General features: G+C 37.6%; 1 long non-coding RNA gene across 1 annotated transcript; it reads right to left on the reverse strand.

Annotated features, from left to right (window-relative positions):
* Nucleotides 1–1042: 1042 nt before the first annotated feature.
* LOC122836698 lies at nt 1043–15670 on the reverse strand. Its single transcript, XR_006371597.1, has 4 exons — nt 15308–15670; nt 14669–14723; nt 14338–14541; nt 1043–4631 (listed from the first exon to the last, which is right to left on the reverse strand). It is a non-coding gene; the product is annotated as an uncharacterized LOC122836698 (long non-coding RNA).
* Between the last annotated feature and the right edge of the window lie 1093 nt (nt 15671–16763).

Consider the following 16763-nt stretch of genomic DNA (forward strand, 5'->3'; position numbering starts at 1 on the left):
AGATAAGGTCGTATTAATAAAAGGTAAACCTTTAGGATACGGTGTGTGGAGTAGGTGGATGTGTGCTAGTTTGTCACCTGGAATTGCAAAGATGTTACAATGGTGAGTCCAAACCCAGGAGATTTAATTAATACTTTGCAAAAAAATAAAAAATAAAAAGGAGCAATAGAAACTTGTTTTACTCCATTTGCTGTGGTTGTATATGGTACATTGCTTGAGTGCAAACTATGAGCATTACAGTCCAAAAGCCTGCTGAAGTGAAGGCTTGCAGCATGGGGTTAGTTAATGTTTAGCCAGAAAATATGTAATTACAGACTTCCCCCTAATAAACTGTTGCAGAATGCAGACCACAATCCTCCTCCTGTGACATTGTTATTATCCACAGGCTTCAAGAACTCACTCCCTCTCTGCCTTATATACACAAACACACTTATGGCTCCACATGCACACAAGCCTCCAACAGACAGGTGAAAGGCACCAAAAACTGGTTAAGCACTTGATAAGCCCAGTTCCAAGGAAGTCCAAGATCTGAACTGATGATAAAACATTTGAAATTGAAACTCTGATAAGAAACTTCTGTGTTATTTGGGAAAAAAATTGTCCTCCAATTGCAACATTTACACCACTAATCAGAAGTTTACATACGCTCAACACTGACATGATTTCTTTTCAGTTTATTTAACTTATATTGCACTAATTCACAACAAATGTCCTAAGTGAGTTACAAAGAAAAAAGAAAAACAATTCAGTGAAAGATCACAGAAAGATTTAAAGTAAATTACATGTTTTCCGATTTGATTGAAGTTATCAAACAATGCAGTTGATTCAGTTTACAGTAGACTCAGGTATTCTCAGAGGTTAGGGACCAGAATCGTCTATTAATAGCTGAAACTCACAAACTCTTGAGATTCCCTCTAAAAACATTGTTGCTTTATGAAAAAAATTAAACAATTCCCAAAATAGACAAATTTTCTGCAAATAATTTGGAATGACATTTCACAGATAAATGTGCAAATTGGTGATTCTGCAAATCAGCAGCTGATTTTATTATTTTTTTTTTTTTCAAAATGATAAAACAGTTTTGTAAGGGTAGAAAACTGAATATTGTAATTTTGACCTCTGCCTTTAATTAATGTATCAAAACTTTTGCGGTCTGTGTGTAATGGTTGCACAAGTTAAACAGCATACATTTTTACTTTGTAAAAGAGAAAAAAACTGAATTGGGAGCTGAATTTTGTATTAAGCAAATCTTTCCTGTGCTCCACATTAATTAAAAAAATTACCTATTCAGATTTCAAATATATTACACACACCCAGACAAAAATGTGACTATAATTCACTCAGTAAGTTACAGAGAAACTACTAACTTTCATGGTTACATTAGATTTCGGAATGAACAAATCAAGCTGACAATAAGGTTGATCAACGCTGTGGATCAACCTTGTCAAGTCAGAGTTCTAGGCAGTGGAGGGTCAACATCAACATGATAAGGTTCCTTCTGGCCCAACAGGTCTTGTGAAAGGTGTGCATACACACAGCAAATAGTATTTGCTAGAAAACACAGCATGTTTATTATGGTAAATAATTTAACTCAAATTAATGAGTTAAATTAGGAAAAACTAATTTGCAGTAAAAGTAGTAGAATAAAATGTCAAACATCACATGAATAGAAATAGTAAAATCCAAAATCCTGTGATGATTTAACACATACCAACCAAATTGCAGTACATGAGTGAAGCAACTAAGGTGAACAACTTTGCACTTTATGAGCCAATATTAAATCTTTACTTTCAAACATTACCGTCAGCTTCAAATAAAACAACAACGGAGCATTAACTGCATATGTGAGGGAAGGTTATTACCATCTTTATTTGCCACCCAATAAAAATGTTCTAATGTCAAATTTGTTAATTATTCCTTTAAGGAAAACGTAATTTGCAGTAAAGGTTTTTCTTTTTGTAATGAATACAAAACAGCACTGCACCAGTCTGGAAAAATGTTAAAATTCCAATCAGATTAAAAACTAGTTATTCTGTTTTTCTGGCTGTGGAAGTAATGTTTAAGCCACAAAGCAACATTGGATATCTCAGTTGAAGCTGCGGCTGGTTGACGTAGCCTATATTCATGATTGCTGTTTAAACCATGTCTTTAAAAGACCATTAGGGATGGCATTATTTAATGCTGAAGTATTTTTACATTCTACAGGCACATTTCTGTCCCCTATTTGAGCATTTTCTTCTTTTCAAAAAGATTTGTTGATTTCTTCTTTTACTTTTCTATAATAATTGTGGACATTTGTCTCCTTCCTTATTTAATATACAGAGATAACTTGAATTACTTATTAATTTATTAATTACTTAATGTACAGAGCTGTCTAAATAGCCAAGATGACTGCCATATCATTAGTAAAAAGTTCACTGCTCTGGAAATAATTTATAGTCCTGGAACATACTGGAAAAGAGAAAAAAGAACGTAATAATGAAACTTGCATCAGGATACAAAAGTTTAGACTTTATCCTGTGAACACTGTGGATTAGTTTTGCCTCATTCCTATAATTTACTATCAATCCAAATAAATTCAGTGCTTCAAATCCAAATTTTTCAAAAAGAGACACACTAATTAGTCCCAAACAAGATTGTTGTTTTTATCGCTCATTTAAAACCCACAGATTTTATGTATTGCTTCTTTATGATCAGAATTTTGCAAACTGAGTTTGTCTCACCAGATCTTTTTTTTTACACCCATTGCCTCAGAATTTGACATGCAAATTGGACATGGTTACTGAAAAATAGAAGTTTCTCATGTCAAGTCTTCAGCTGAACATGCTAAGCAAATCTGAGAGAGATGTTGCTTTGTTAATTACCCGGTGACGTCTTATTTTCTTATTTAAATCTCAAGAAATAGGCTTGTACATACAGTATTTGTTTTTGACCTAATTTTGACCAAACAGCATCTCTGAATAAGCGGCAAGCATCTTTCCAACCAGAGAAAAAGGGATGTATTTTTAAAAACCCATATATTTGATGCTGTGGAGCAAATCTAAGAAAAAATATAAATCAATGCAAGGATAGCTTGCATTGATTTATATCAATGCAATAAAAGGTGAATCCTTGATTTATATCAAGGATTCACCATCATTCACAAGGTAATTCCAAGTATCTATTCAGAAAGATATCTAAAATTATTTTTTAAGCAACACATTAAAAGTATAAATAATAGAATAAATAGAATAAAATGTCAAACGTCACATAAATAGAAATAGTAAAATCCAAATTAGTCAGGGAACATATGTAATTTTCAAATGGAAAAGTTGTAGGAACATAGTGACATTATGGTTGGCTTTGTGAAGAGAAGTGCGTTTTTGCCCCCCTCCTCTCTCTAATTGAAAGAGGGCATGCTGGCATCTCTGAAACCTTGAATTGGGGGGTTGAAGTTAGACGGTGGTGGTAGTGGTCTAGTGCAGTTTCTATTTTCCTCTCCTCTAAATCCAGACTGCCCTGCTGCCTTTGACCCCGCCTCTTTCATGAGCTGGGCATAAGATGTGCATGTGCTTAAAGTAGGTCTTAGTGAGCCTGAACAGAGTGGAACCCCTCACATTGTCTCACCTCCTGCACCCCAACCCATCGCTGTCTCAGCCCCGTTCTCCCCCTTTCCTCTCCAGGGACAAAGAATGCCCTGAATGCCTGGCGTCTCCTGCAGTGTCAAATAACCAAAGGATAGGTCGAGTGGTGCAACGCCAGAGGAGGAAGAAGAGCAAGTTGAATGAGAGCAATACAGTGAGCTCTAAATGGTAAACTGGACATTATTCCTGCCTGGACTCATCCTGGTTACTTTAGTTTACTCCTAGAGTACAAAAATATGTCAAATTAGTTTGCGCAACTTAAAACTCCCAGTGTGTGCAGAAAGCATTTTCAGAAAAATTTAAAATTTTACTCTGTTATTAAATTTCCATTCGAAAGCTGAATATTTTGCTTTTCTTTTCCTTTCCGAGTACTGTTGATTCATGTAGAAGAATCATCTCAAACAATATTCAGCAAAAGTGGAGAGGGTTTAAACAAAGTATTTTATTCCAAAAACAAGTTGTGTAGTCTAGAAGAAGACCCTTTAGCTTGATGAAGATCAAGATTGAACATTCGGCCAACATGAAAAAGACAATGTGTGGGAAAAACCACTACTCCAGGACTTGAATAAAATCAACCAAGCTGAACACAAGGTAGTGGCAGTGTCATGATGTGGGGATGCTATTCCTTAGCAGGGACAGTAAAACTGGTCAGAGTTGAGAAAGTGGATGGAGCAAAACACAAGACAATCTATTACAGACCAAGACTTGAAACTGAGCGTAAAAATACAATCAGAGCTGCAGTAGCGTCAATGAGCTCAATACATGGCTATTCAAGAAGGGTCCAGTTAAATCCTTAACCTAAACCTAAAAAAAATAAAAATAAAAAAAAAATTTAAAGTAATAATACAAAAACTTTGGCAAGACTTGAAAACTGATGTGACACACACTTTTCAATCTCACAGAGTTTGAGCTTTTATGCAAAAATAATGGGCAGAAATGTCAACCTCTCCATGGGCAAAGCTGGTAGAAAAAACTTTCAGCTGCAGTAAGAAAGATGAAGCGTCCATTCTGAAAGGATGAAAGAAACATTTTATGTGTAAAACATTTATCTGTAACCTTGTGGTGGCTGATAACATAATCATTAAAAATAGAAATAAAAAGTTTGTGGTTGTAATTTTGTCAAAATGTAAAACATTTCCAGTGATTAGTTGGTTGACAATCTCAAACTTCTTGACATTAATAATTCACAATCCTAAAATCAATGAATAATCACACATTGAGATGTTTATATGTAGTAAAATCTAAGACTTTGCACATTTAAAATCATCTGGAAGGTGTTTAGATTGTGCTGACTACAGAGGCTGCAAGTGATCACACATGTTTGAACATTTCTTGAAGTTCTTGTTTTCATCTCATTTGTGTTAGAAGGACAATGTTCATTCGGCCAGGAAGTGTTCATGCTCTTTTCTTTATATGTTGAACTTCATCACAATGTTGAGTGTTGATGTGACAGAGGACAGAGTGAGATGGAAACAGAAGATCGTTTGTGTGGATACCCTAAAAGGAAACACCCAATTGCAATTGACGAGGTGCAGAAAAATCATCTGATTGTGACCATCTTTAACATTTGATTTTAAAATTTACAATCAGTTTTTCCAGTATTTCCCTTCCATGTATATCAAATGCTGAATGATCTTTCCTCAGAGGAAAAATCCAATTTCTTTTGAGCTTCTGAAAGTAATAACCACCTCCTTCTCAGTGAGGACAGATTTATTTTTGTAGCACTTCTGCACACATTAGAAAATACGTTTGGTAATATTTTTGCCCCATGATGATAATTTGAATGGAATTGAGTAATCTTTCGGTTTGATTGATAATGGGAACAGATTGTTCTCCTCCTAAATACCATGCAGCATTATGAGCTCCAATAACTCATGGGAAACTGTTTTGTTTCCTGCATCTGAAAGCTCTTAATTGTTTACTGGCAACACTCAAACACATATTTCACTCATCACAACAAACATTTGCCAAAGCAGTCTTTTGAAACTACAAGTGTGGTTTTAAAATTGTCCCATGAGGTTTAACGTCTACATCTACAAACACACTTATGCCCTTTTCTCCTTCTCTCATATGTTATAACTTAGATATGCTGCATCCTTATCATGCAGGGAGTGTAATTGGTGGCTGTACTAATTGCTGCAGCACTCCAGAGCAACAAGAACAACATGGCCTCCCGACCACATGAAATTATCCTATTTTACCATCAGCTTGTAGAAAAATCCATCAAGCTGCCATGCTCTCTCCTCCTAAGGTCAAATTGTTTTCAAATCATAAATTTACAGGCTGCTGCTCTGAAAAACACAGCCCAGATTGAATTATTTGTCTTTATCTGGTTGGTATTATTGGGTCGGAATAACTTCAATTATGCTGCTCAGTGATTTGATGTTGAACCTAGCCTTAAATTACCAATAATAGAAAGATACACAATTTGTATAGTTCTGGGAAACTTTAATGCCAGTGATGGGGAAAATAATATAATCCTTTCAAGTATGCTACGCATGTTCGGTATTTCTCCAACTCTCCTGTTTAACTTAATCATATTGTGTCAGGGTTGCAGAGTCTGGGATGGAGCTCTTTGTCATCTTAGCAGTGGATGATGTGACCTGGGGTTGAATATTCTGGAGCATCCAATCACTGGAAGATTGTCAGCTGTCTTTAAAGTTTTCCCACTTGTGAATAATCTTTCTTAAGCGTTGATCAAACAAACCTTTGTCTTTGTAAAAATATATATCCACCACATTGTTTAAAAAACAAAATTGTACACACAAGATCGGTTTAAGAAAATAGTTCATCCGCACAAATCCACTTAATTAAGCCACAGAGTTGTTTTAAACTTGCCAAACCTATAGGGCAAAGCTGAAACCTATGTCAGCCAATAACAACCACTAAACAACCACAACTTCCTGTTAAGAATGAAACAGGGCGCCACGAGGTTCATTTGAGTGGGACAGGCGGAGAGATTGAACTTCTGTTAAATACCGTGTTAGGAAATAAAGTTAATAAGGCACAAGACAATGTTGCTTAGGAATTGTGTTAAAGCAAGTTTGCACTTGCCAAACCAATCTCCGTATTGGGAGGAATAGTTTGTGCAAAACAGCTGACCTCCAAATGCTCTTTCTCCTTTGCAACTCAATAAATTGGAGCACCAGGGTTGGGCTTGTGCAAAAAAAACAAGAAAAAAGGGCCTGAACCAATATAAAAACCAACACTTCTCTGATAGCTGGATTTTTCTCCACTGCATGGCAAAACAATAATTGTCAAAAATTTGATGTCAGCGCTGCATTTGTTCTAGTCTTTAATACGCAGCCCTTTAAATTTCCCGTTTCCAATGCACACATGTAAACACAAGTGAGGATAATTCTCAAATGTTCAGAGTTTTTATTAATAATAATTCTTTGTGATATTTAACAGTTTATGAGTGGATGAAAGGCCAAATCGCATAAAAATCTGTTTGATTTCCCAGATATCCAGCTATGTGTTTACCAGACCTTAAGCCAGAATAATGGACTGCAATTCATGGGCAGCAGGAGTTGGTTCTCTGTGGTCATTGTTAATGTCGCTCCATCTTGTGTTGACATAACCCTGCAAGCTTCACTCTAGCAAACTTCCTGAAATTCATCATTGTGAATAAATCAATCAATTTACTTCATTTTTATTAAATTAATTATTTTTTGTTTTTTTTCATGACTGCACTAACATGGAAACCTTTTCTCTTACTATAAGATGCAATTTAAATGCAGAAAAACATTTTTCATCTTCAGCAAATTTATTACTTAGCTAAACTATGTATCTATTCAACTATTAAAAAGGACATAAAAATCAAATCATTTATTAAATTAAATGAAAACAAAAATCCAGTTCAGAAACAGTTTTGCTATATTTAATTAGCAACCTGAGTTCAACTCTCCTTCTGAAAACTAAAGTTATGTTTTCATGGCTAAGCTTTAGAGAAAGAATGTAATTTCAAGACCAGCAGGTGGCAGTGTGAAGGCTACAGTGCCGTTTTGGAGCCATTTGGCGGGACACCTCGAACAGTGGCTTATACCAGCAGAGACAGGATGAAAGTTTGGCTTAGTACTGATCTCTGGTAAGATATACAGCTGCTCTGCAAATGGGCTGTTCTGCAGCTAAAAACTACAGTTACTTTGCTGTAGCACGAGGCTGCAAGCTTTCAGAGAGGGTGGGGGGACTTCTAGGGTGTTTTTGTTGCTCTTTTTGTCTTCAAGTTGACAAAATTTGTTCTTCTGTTGCTCAAAATTAATGTGGGATTGTGATATGCAAGAAGTCTGGTTCAGTTCCAATTGGGCTTGGAAGATGAGGCTGAACTTCAGGGCAAACACACTCCAACTCTTATTAAATATAGAGAAGAAAAATCAGATGGAGCTCATTCCTAACCAAAACAAGAGAAAAAAAGAGACAGAGTTGTTGCAAATGTACAGTAATTGCCAACAGTAGGAAGTTTTTTTGCAACAGTGAAGTAAAATGCAGAGAGGAGCAGAATGACAGTCATGTGGATTCACCAGACACATGGTGTTTGTGTTGTGAAATAATCAGAAGTGTTTTTCCCCTCTCCTCATGCTGACATGAGATATGATCTGCAGGATGAAGAAAGAAAGTGAAGGGAATGCTAGAGAGCCAGAAATTAAATGTGCACATGTGCATCCACCCAAACAGCCCCAAGGTTTTGTGCATTTTTTCCACCTGGAACAGAACTCCTTAAAAAGAAAAGCCTGAAAATATAAATAAAATCTTGGGTCTTGAGCTCCACGGCCACCCTATCAAATACACAGAGTAGTTAAATCAAATGACTGGAAAGTGCACTCTGAACTCAGCCTTGGGCTAAGGTCGCATTCAAGCGGAAATGTAAAAGTTCCTGGCCCCCGACAGGGCCCCCTGTTCAGAGCTGTCCATATAAAGAGACTTATAGCTGGTTACAGGGCTTGGAAGGGAGCCCATAGATGGTCCAACAAGCCTCGACCGGCATTATTTCCTGTCTACTTCTTTGTTTGGCAAAGCCTTTTATTTCGGCATGGTTCCTATTGCAGCAGTCGACAACCCATTCAGAAAACAACCCGCCCTTCCTCTGCTCATCCCTTCAAGCCATGAGCATGCATTGCTCTTGTAATGTAGTTGTGAGCCACAGTCCCCAGGTTGCTGGCCTTCAAATTTTCTGAAACAAATTAGTCAAGGTTGGTATGCCTTCTTTAGTTTACAACTTCTTATATGAAGCACCAAATTTTGAAAAACTGCTACTTTAGCCACTTACTGCCTGGAGTTATTTACAATGTTTACAATGCCTACTCACTGTGGATATTTTTTTTAAACACTACCAGGCTTTAGTGAAATTCTTATTCCATATTGGCTGTGTGACAGTTGCAAGTTAATTCCCAACAACAGTCTACAACAGGTCAATGGTTTATTCCTTAATTTACATGTATGTGTATGTTTCAGAATGCAGTGGACGCCCAGTATTCACAGGGGATTAGGAACCATAAGCTTTCAAAAACAGCTAAAATCCACAAATACTTGAGCTTCTTTAGAAAACATTTTTGAACTGCTTATTTTAATAGATCAAACAACAAATAGACCTGAACTTAAACATGCCACCACCCTAAACATGTAATAGGTCCATGGCATTCAGCGACCTATTTCACAAAAGTCAATGGGTCCATGAATGCCAGGAATAAACCCAATCTTTTTTAATTTAAGTACCGTACACAAGTTATGCTCACTATTGCTTTTCATATATTTAAAATAAAAATATTTATTGTCACAATAGAACAAGCAAAGTGAGAGTTTTGACCAGAAACCATTTTATAGTAAATATAAAGTTTTAAAAAATCTTAGCACACCTTTCAGAAAAAGTTGCAAAATAATTTTAAGCCATAACAATCACAAAAAAAACATTGCATCATCCTGAAGGGATTTATTGTTGCATATTAAAATAGCAGCTTAACATAAAATACTGGCATGGATAGCTAACATAATCTGCATGCAGCAGCATTTATGTTATGTTGATGACTGTATACAAACAGTATAAGTAAGTCCTAGATCATATCTCAAAATGCTGTGCAAAAAAAGTGCAGATGTTACATTTTAGCATCACACTTACAGTACCTCATCTTGCAGGTTCAGCTTTGAAGAGACGTCGTGAAACAGGAGGTGCAATTAGAAACAAACTATAGGGACTGGTAAGAATTCATTGGTCAAAAAAGAAGGATATACAGAAAATGTTAAGGTGACTGGTCAGATTGACAGAAAAGTTGTAATGCCTGGTAGAAATTGCACGTCCCAGCAAAATCTGTGAATGGACTTACTACAGTGGAAGCAACAGTAAGTCACAGCGGAAACCATCTTAACCCTGGAAGCTAACATCCACAGTCTTTCTTATCTCTGCTCTTGTCAGTGCAGCCAATCAACGACAAAGAAAATAAATGCTGCTCTAGGATTGGCTGCTTTTCAAATGCCAGCCAATAATGTGTCAAGCTAGCACAGTTTCTTGTCCATTTCTGATCTACCCGATGACTGCAGAGTCATAAGAGTATTTCTGCAGATAAAATGGCCAGTAAGTTTATGGCTATGCTCATTCATCACCCAGATTTTCCTTTCCGCTTATATTTTCATCTGCATTTCTAAGTGCCACTTTGTTGCCTGAACCAGACGCCATCTGTAGTGTATTTATTTCAATCAGGCAATGTGTGGAATATTCTGTGCTCCTTGTTTAAGAATGCTAATCTGCACCAACACTGCAAAGGATCCGGACACACCACACTGCTTAAGCTCTGTGGACCGGATACACACACATACAAAAAAAACTTTCAGGGTCAAATTTTAAAGGCTTTAAGGGATATGTCAATCACGTTTATAGCCATAACGTTTTATTTCATTCAATCCCCAGAAGTTGGTGTAAAAGAAAAAAAATTCCTGGTTATTCGTTTTCTTTTATAAAGCAAAGTTCTTTATTCTTTTATTGTAGGTGTAATTCATAAGTGTTCTAACAGTTAATAGTTTCCTTACCTCTCTCGAACAGCTTGAAGAGAATTGGAGTTCCTAATTAAATTTGAGCCAAATTTATTGTTACCCGATAAAATAAAGTTACCCTCAATTACCAGATAAATTACCCTCAAAAAGGTTCTGTAAACAATTCTATTCAGTCTTTATTCTCCCCTCGTGTGCCTTTCTGAGCAGAAATGACTCTTAGAAGTCAGATTGAGTCATTTGGAGTAAATGAGCCACAGGGCTGAAACAGGTTGGCATGGTTCGACATGTCAGTCACAGTCCACAAGCAGAGCACAGTAGCACCTTTCCATGTTGCCCGGCCGCCTGTCAGCAGCTACATTAAGCCATTACACAAGTGTGGAAACCGCCCCCATGGCTGGCCCGCAGCAGCACACACATCCGCACACACATCCGCTCAGGGATACATACCATAATTATCCCCCCACTTCATAGTCATCTCCCCTGGCAACTGCAATCATACAGCCGAAATAGCTTGAGCTAATTCATTACTTCAGTGGAGGGAAGTTGGCTGCCTGTAATGACACCAATTGCCCTGACCTAAACAGCGGTAATAGGACCTCTCGGTACACTGGCGAGGAAATGGCTGCAATTGAGACTCTTCTACTTCCTAGCAACCAAAGCTTGGACCTGTAACCCGGAGGGGGAAACGCTTTGCATTACCTGTGCCCCGCAGCTTGCGACACAGCCTAATGAAGGCAAAATTGCACAAATTAAGCTGACTTTAGTGGGAGGCAACAAACAGAAAAGTGGAAGCATGTGTGTCAAATGGGGTTTCTAGCTGATACACTAACGAGTAGATTAGAGCTAACCGGAATATGCTGGTCAGAAAAATCAGGAAAGACCAGAGGGGAAACAAACATGGGCCGCCTGGTAAGTCCCTGCTGGACAGACACAGTGTGGGGAGGTGGAGAAAAAGGTGTTGATGATGTAAAAAAAAAATAAGGAGGGATATAAAACTTAAATCAGTAGTATGTAACTTTTATAAAAACTATTTTTTAACATGATTTTTGAAACTGTCTATGTCATGACAGTATTTTATGAGCAGATAATCTGTGAAAGAAACAAAAAACAGCTCTTCTGCCTTTCTCCAGTGCTAACTAGAAACAACCAGTCAGAGCCAGGAGGAGGGTCTTAGTGCTGTCTATTCCTGCAAAGTGCACGCCACTCACAACCCGCTCCCCCCCTCTCTGCTAAGATACAGTTTCTATTGTGAATGCTAAGGCTAGTTAGCATAGACCCCGATAAACGGTTCTCCTGCAACAGAGAGTTGCTTCTCCACTATAAGCACATTTAGCAGCGCTTTCACGATGTTGACTGACAGCGTCAAGATGTACATCTTCACTGCGATAGCATAGGGAGTAAGGCTGTATAATTATATCAATTCTATGATATTTAAAGATTTTTTTCCCTCCTCGGAAGGTATAGATTTTTCATCTGCGAGTATCAATACATTAAACCACAGGGGTCCATAGGCTTATAGTATAAGCCTATGGATACTATAAAACGGTATAAGCGCTTATACCGTCTTTTTGACCCAGACATGTCAAACGTAGCAGCAAGACTACGTTTGACATAGCAGCAAGACTCCGCCTCCCCCAGTCTCATTTTCAACTTGTGCTTAAAGTGCACTTTATAAACTACACACAAGTTTCTAAATTGTTAATAGGCCAAGTATAACCGGAGTTATGTTAAAATAAGTAAACCATATTTTTCCAAATGTCAAAAACCGGCTTTTCCGGTCATGTGAAACGGAATGAGCTTCCAAACGTAAAAAAAAACAAAATGCAACATTAGATTCCTTTGTTTTTGGAAATTTAGCAAATCTTGAATAAATAACGATGGGCTGTATTTTGTTGCTAAGTAAGGAAGTAAAGTTGCGCAAGTAACCGTGAAAGAGAATCGGAACGAGTAACGGCGAGAACGGAGCAGCGGCAAAAGCAGTGGGATCACGAAATTAATGCAAAGTTTGGATATCAAAGCAACTAGTGGCATCCACTTCCTAATTTTATTTTAGCTTAGTGGTTTCTGTTCTGTATATAATGGATTACCTGAAGAATGAACATGCAGCATGCAGTGGTGCTCTGTTTTGAGCTGGAAAACGAAGGCGGTAAACCGGCAGCCGCAGTCTGGGCACAGTGAGGATTGCCATGATGACATGGCAGATTGATCATTCTGATTAGCAACTGACAAAGAGTATCAGAGACTGAGAGTATGATGAGATCCTGTCTGAGAGGCAGCAACTCAGAGATCCAAGCAGGGGAATAGCGGCACTGCGCAGCTGCAAGGAGTCGATCACTACGGGGTGAGACAGAGCCATTCCTCCAGCAGCTAGTAGTAAACAACTTACAGCCACGGCTAACTCCGGGAGCCAACATAGAAAAGCCTTTTCCCTATAGTCCAAAAGACTTTTTGTACTCCAAAACGTAGCCACAGTATATCCAAAAGAAAAACATAAGTGGAATCATTTGCATTTCGAGTCTACAGAGGCTGATAATCTCCCCACTCAGCTCCTGGATCTCTGTTGAAACTTTGAGTTTTATGTCAAATCCACATAAATTAAATGACGGAAACTAATTTTCTCACTGGATCTTTGATTCATTTTATCCAGCTGTAGACTGTTAAAATTTGTCCAATCAGAGTCAGGTATTGTGTAGTTGGTGCTTTTAATCAGTTTTCAGTTAATTAAATCCAAATCTATGGAACACAAAATGTCACTAAAATCACTCTGTCCTTCTAAAATCTGTCAGAAATTTGTAAAAGTGCATCGAATCATATCAAATTGTATTGTTTGTCAAATATTGTGCTAGAATATCATATATCATATTGTGATATTATTGTATCCAACACGGTGATAGCTTTAACAAATATATCTAACTTTTATATATATATATATATATATATATATATATATATATATATATATATATAACATACTACAGCTTTAAGGGTTTTTCTTTTGCAAAAATTATGTTGGGTCAAACAATATTAGATACTATATATCCCATGCCAGATGGTTTCTGCATAGAGCTGGACAATGCAAAGGGTGAAAGAAAGTTCATCCAAGCAAAGAGAAGGGAATGTTTCCAAAAGTGTCAAGAAGGGACAAAGTGCTCTGAAGAAAAACTGACACAGGCTGAGAGCTCACATGGTCAGTGGGAAAAGAGTTGCATGAAGGACAAACACCGTCATTATTTACAACACAAAGATGGAGCTAAAATGGAAAATCTATGTAGCAAATATCAGCACACCCTAAAATTCAGTCGCCTGTTCTGCTACAATAACTTCTTCTCAGTTTCTGTATAAAATCCTCCCAAGCAATTTATATTTATGCAAACCTTTCCTAACTATCCTCTTATGAATGTCCAGAACCGCATTTTTTAAAAAACAAAACAGAACTCGTAGAGGGATGTAGTGTTATCAGGCTCTCCAGGCTAAACTCAAGTACATTCATGGTTCTGCTTTAGGAAAACAAAATATTGAACTTCAAAAATCAGTTTATGGGTTGTGTCAATTCAAAATACCAGTGTTAAACAGCTTCAGACAAACACACTTACTAACCCCAGAATTACCTCAAACAACAGCAGAAAATACAGGTTGGCCCCATATTACTGGTGGATCACAGCCCTGCTTTCCTATTGGTTGGCCCTTAATAAAAGCAGCTTTCTTTATACAGCTCATCTGTTGGAAAGGCTACCTGTGGGATGAGGTATGGATCCAGGTGCCCGATTGGTCCATAGATAACGCCATCTGGCCAATCTTCAGTCAGCTGATGAGGCCAAGAGCCCAACAGAGCCAGAGAACCATTCCAGTGGTGGAGTGGTGGGCAGATGGGAGCCAGCAGAGTTCATCTTCCTGCTGTAGTCCAGGTGGAGGTCCTGGCAAACCGCTTCATGACACCCTGAGCACACAGACACAACAGTTTGTCTATGTATGTTTAAAAATATCTTGTTCAGTAGTTTAACAACATTTTCTCAACAATTAAGCTCAAACTTTCTTGGAAATCTAACAGAATCACTTAAAATTACCTTAGAGCCCAGCTGGATTCCCATGGGCCCAAACATTCTCTGCGATGAAAGACGCCTGGAAAGAACCAGCATGAAACAAAATGTCTGCAATCAATTTCTTGTCTGAAATCATCAACAGGTGTAACTAAACCAGAGATGCATCATTGGGGAAAAATGAAGCCCGAAAATCATCTCAGCTGTTGAAAGATAAAAACCACTGCTCTCAGAGGGAGTGCGCTCTGTGGCCTCAGAAACCCAATTACTGAGCTGCAGGGAGCATGATGGGGAGCCGGGGAGTTAATTTGTTTACGTTTGAATTCGCAATGCGATTTCTACTTGAGAGGTGTTTTCTATGTTCAAAGAAGCATTATCTTTATCTGAAAGGGTTTGATTCATCCATTAATCAGGAAAAACAAGCTGCCACTGCTTATGAAAAAAAATACTAAAAAATATATACTAGGTTTTACATTTTACAAGCCTTTTCTTTTCATATCTATACACTACTTTTTCCTGCTGTTCTACATAGAAATTCCATGAAAACATAATCATTTTGATCGGTATGAAGACTTTTGTACAGCACTTTTATCATGACAGTGAGAAAGTCCGTGTTTGTCGACTGTGTTTGAGGATTTTAGACAAAAATAAACTTCAAACACTCACCAAATGTCAAAGGTAATTCTTGTGCGTAGGCTACTTGATTATATGTCTATTTCCTTGAACTGTCTGCGTGTAGTTTGCTAATCCCCACAAATGATTCGCATCTAGTCACTTCGTCTCTAAATAGGTCTATTCTCTACTCATATGTCATTGAATGACCTAGCTAAAAGTGCTCATGAGCAACATGGGTCAAGTGTTGACATCTCCAGTAGCAAACGTCTTCGTCCGCTTTTTCTTTTTCTTCTTCTGCGTAAGCGCCACCTACCGGAACGGAGTGTTGATCGGGATGCAAAATATGTACCAAATGGATTTGATTTTTTTTTTTTTAAATAACACAAAACAAACAACACACATTGTTTTGTTATGCTGGTGATTGGCTCATGTACAACAGGGTAACATATTTCCTACTTCAAGTACACGAATGATTGTCTCCATGGCAACCCATCTAAATCCAACTGGTCGTGATTCCGACCAGGCATCAAGGTGTTGGGCCTGCTTTGAAATTATAATACTGTGAAAAGCGTGAAACAGGAGAGGCGGTATCCATTGGCCAGTGCAACAAATAATTACCATGGAGACTGCAACCATACTGGTAAAGCAGCTGTCCACAGGCCCAGTCCAGGAGAGCTACCATTCTGCAACTTCTGGATGAATTCTTTCTCCAACTATAATGTCATACTTGGGTCATCATGGATAGAAAAAAGAAAAAGTAATTTTCCACCAAAAAGTCAGAAATTCTGAGATTAATCTCAGACATTTTCCAGAAAAATAAATAAATTTTTGTTTCAAAAGTTGAACGTTTGCTAGAAAAACATATTTTTAATCTCATAAATTTTCTAGAAAAACCCAGAAATTTCCAAAAGTAAATAAATATTGATTTTTCTTTTCTTAAGTAAAAACACAAACACTATGCTTGTGGGGTTTTTTAAAGAAAAATTGTTTTAGGACAAAATTTACTCCCTTTTTTTCTATCTACAATGGCCCGCCATCGTACACGGCACACCTGACTTCCCTCGACCACGGTCATTCAGTTCTGCAGAGGCCCGGTAGCGAAACATTCAGATGATTCATGTGTTGGATAGAAGTTACAGGACGGTAGCTTTTGAAGACTGGACATGGACACCCTGGCTCTGTAGCAACATTTCCTGTTGCTTAGCTGTCAAGAGATGTTGCATATTGCACCATAAGCACACTATGAATTTTCAGTAGAGAAAATCAGTTGCAAAGTATACTTTCTTTAAAAATAAAATGTTTATTTAGAGTTGCTTATAGTTAAATTGAGTTATCAATTTTACTCAATTTGGGTTCAACTAGAAATTGAACCCATGTGAAATCTGTAATCTGATAACACTGGGATGTGGACTATGTACCAAAATTAAACTAAATTAAGCACTGTGGGGAAAAGTTGAGCTCCTCCTTTTGTGTGCTCCATCTGCAGCAGGCCGTGTGTTTGGTGACG

Source organism: Gambusia affinis, linkage group LG09 (assembly GCF_019740435.1).
Source record: "Gambusia affinis linkage group LG09, SWU_Gaff_1.0, whole genome shotgun sequence".
NCBI lineage: Eukaryota > Metazoa > Chordata > Actinopteri > Cyprinodontiformes > Poeciliidae > Gambusia > Gambusia affinis.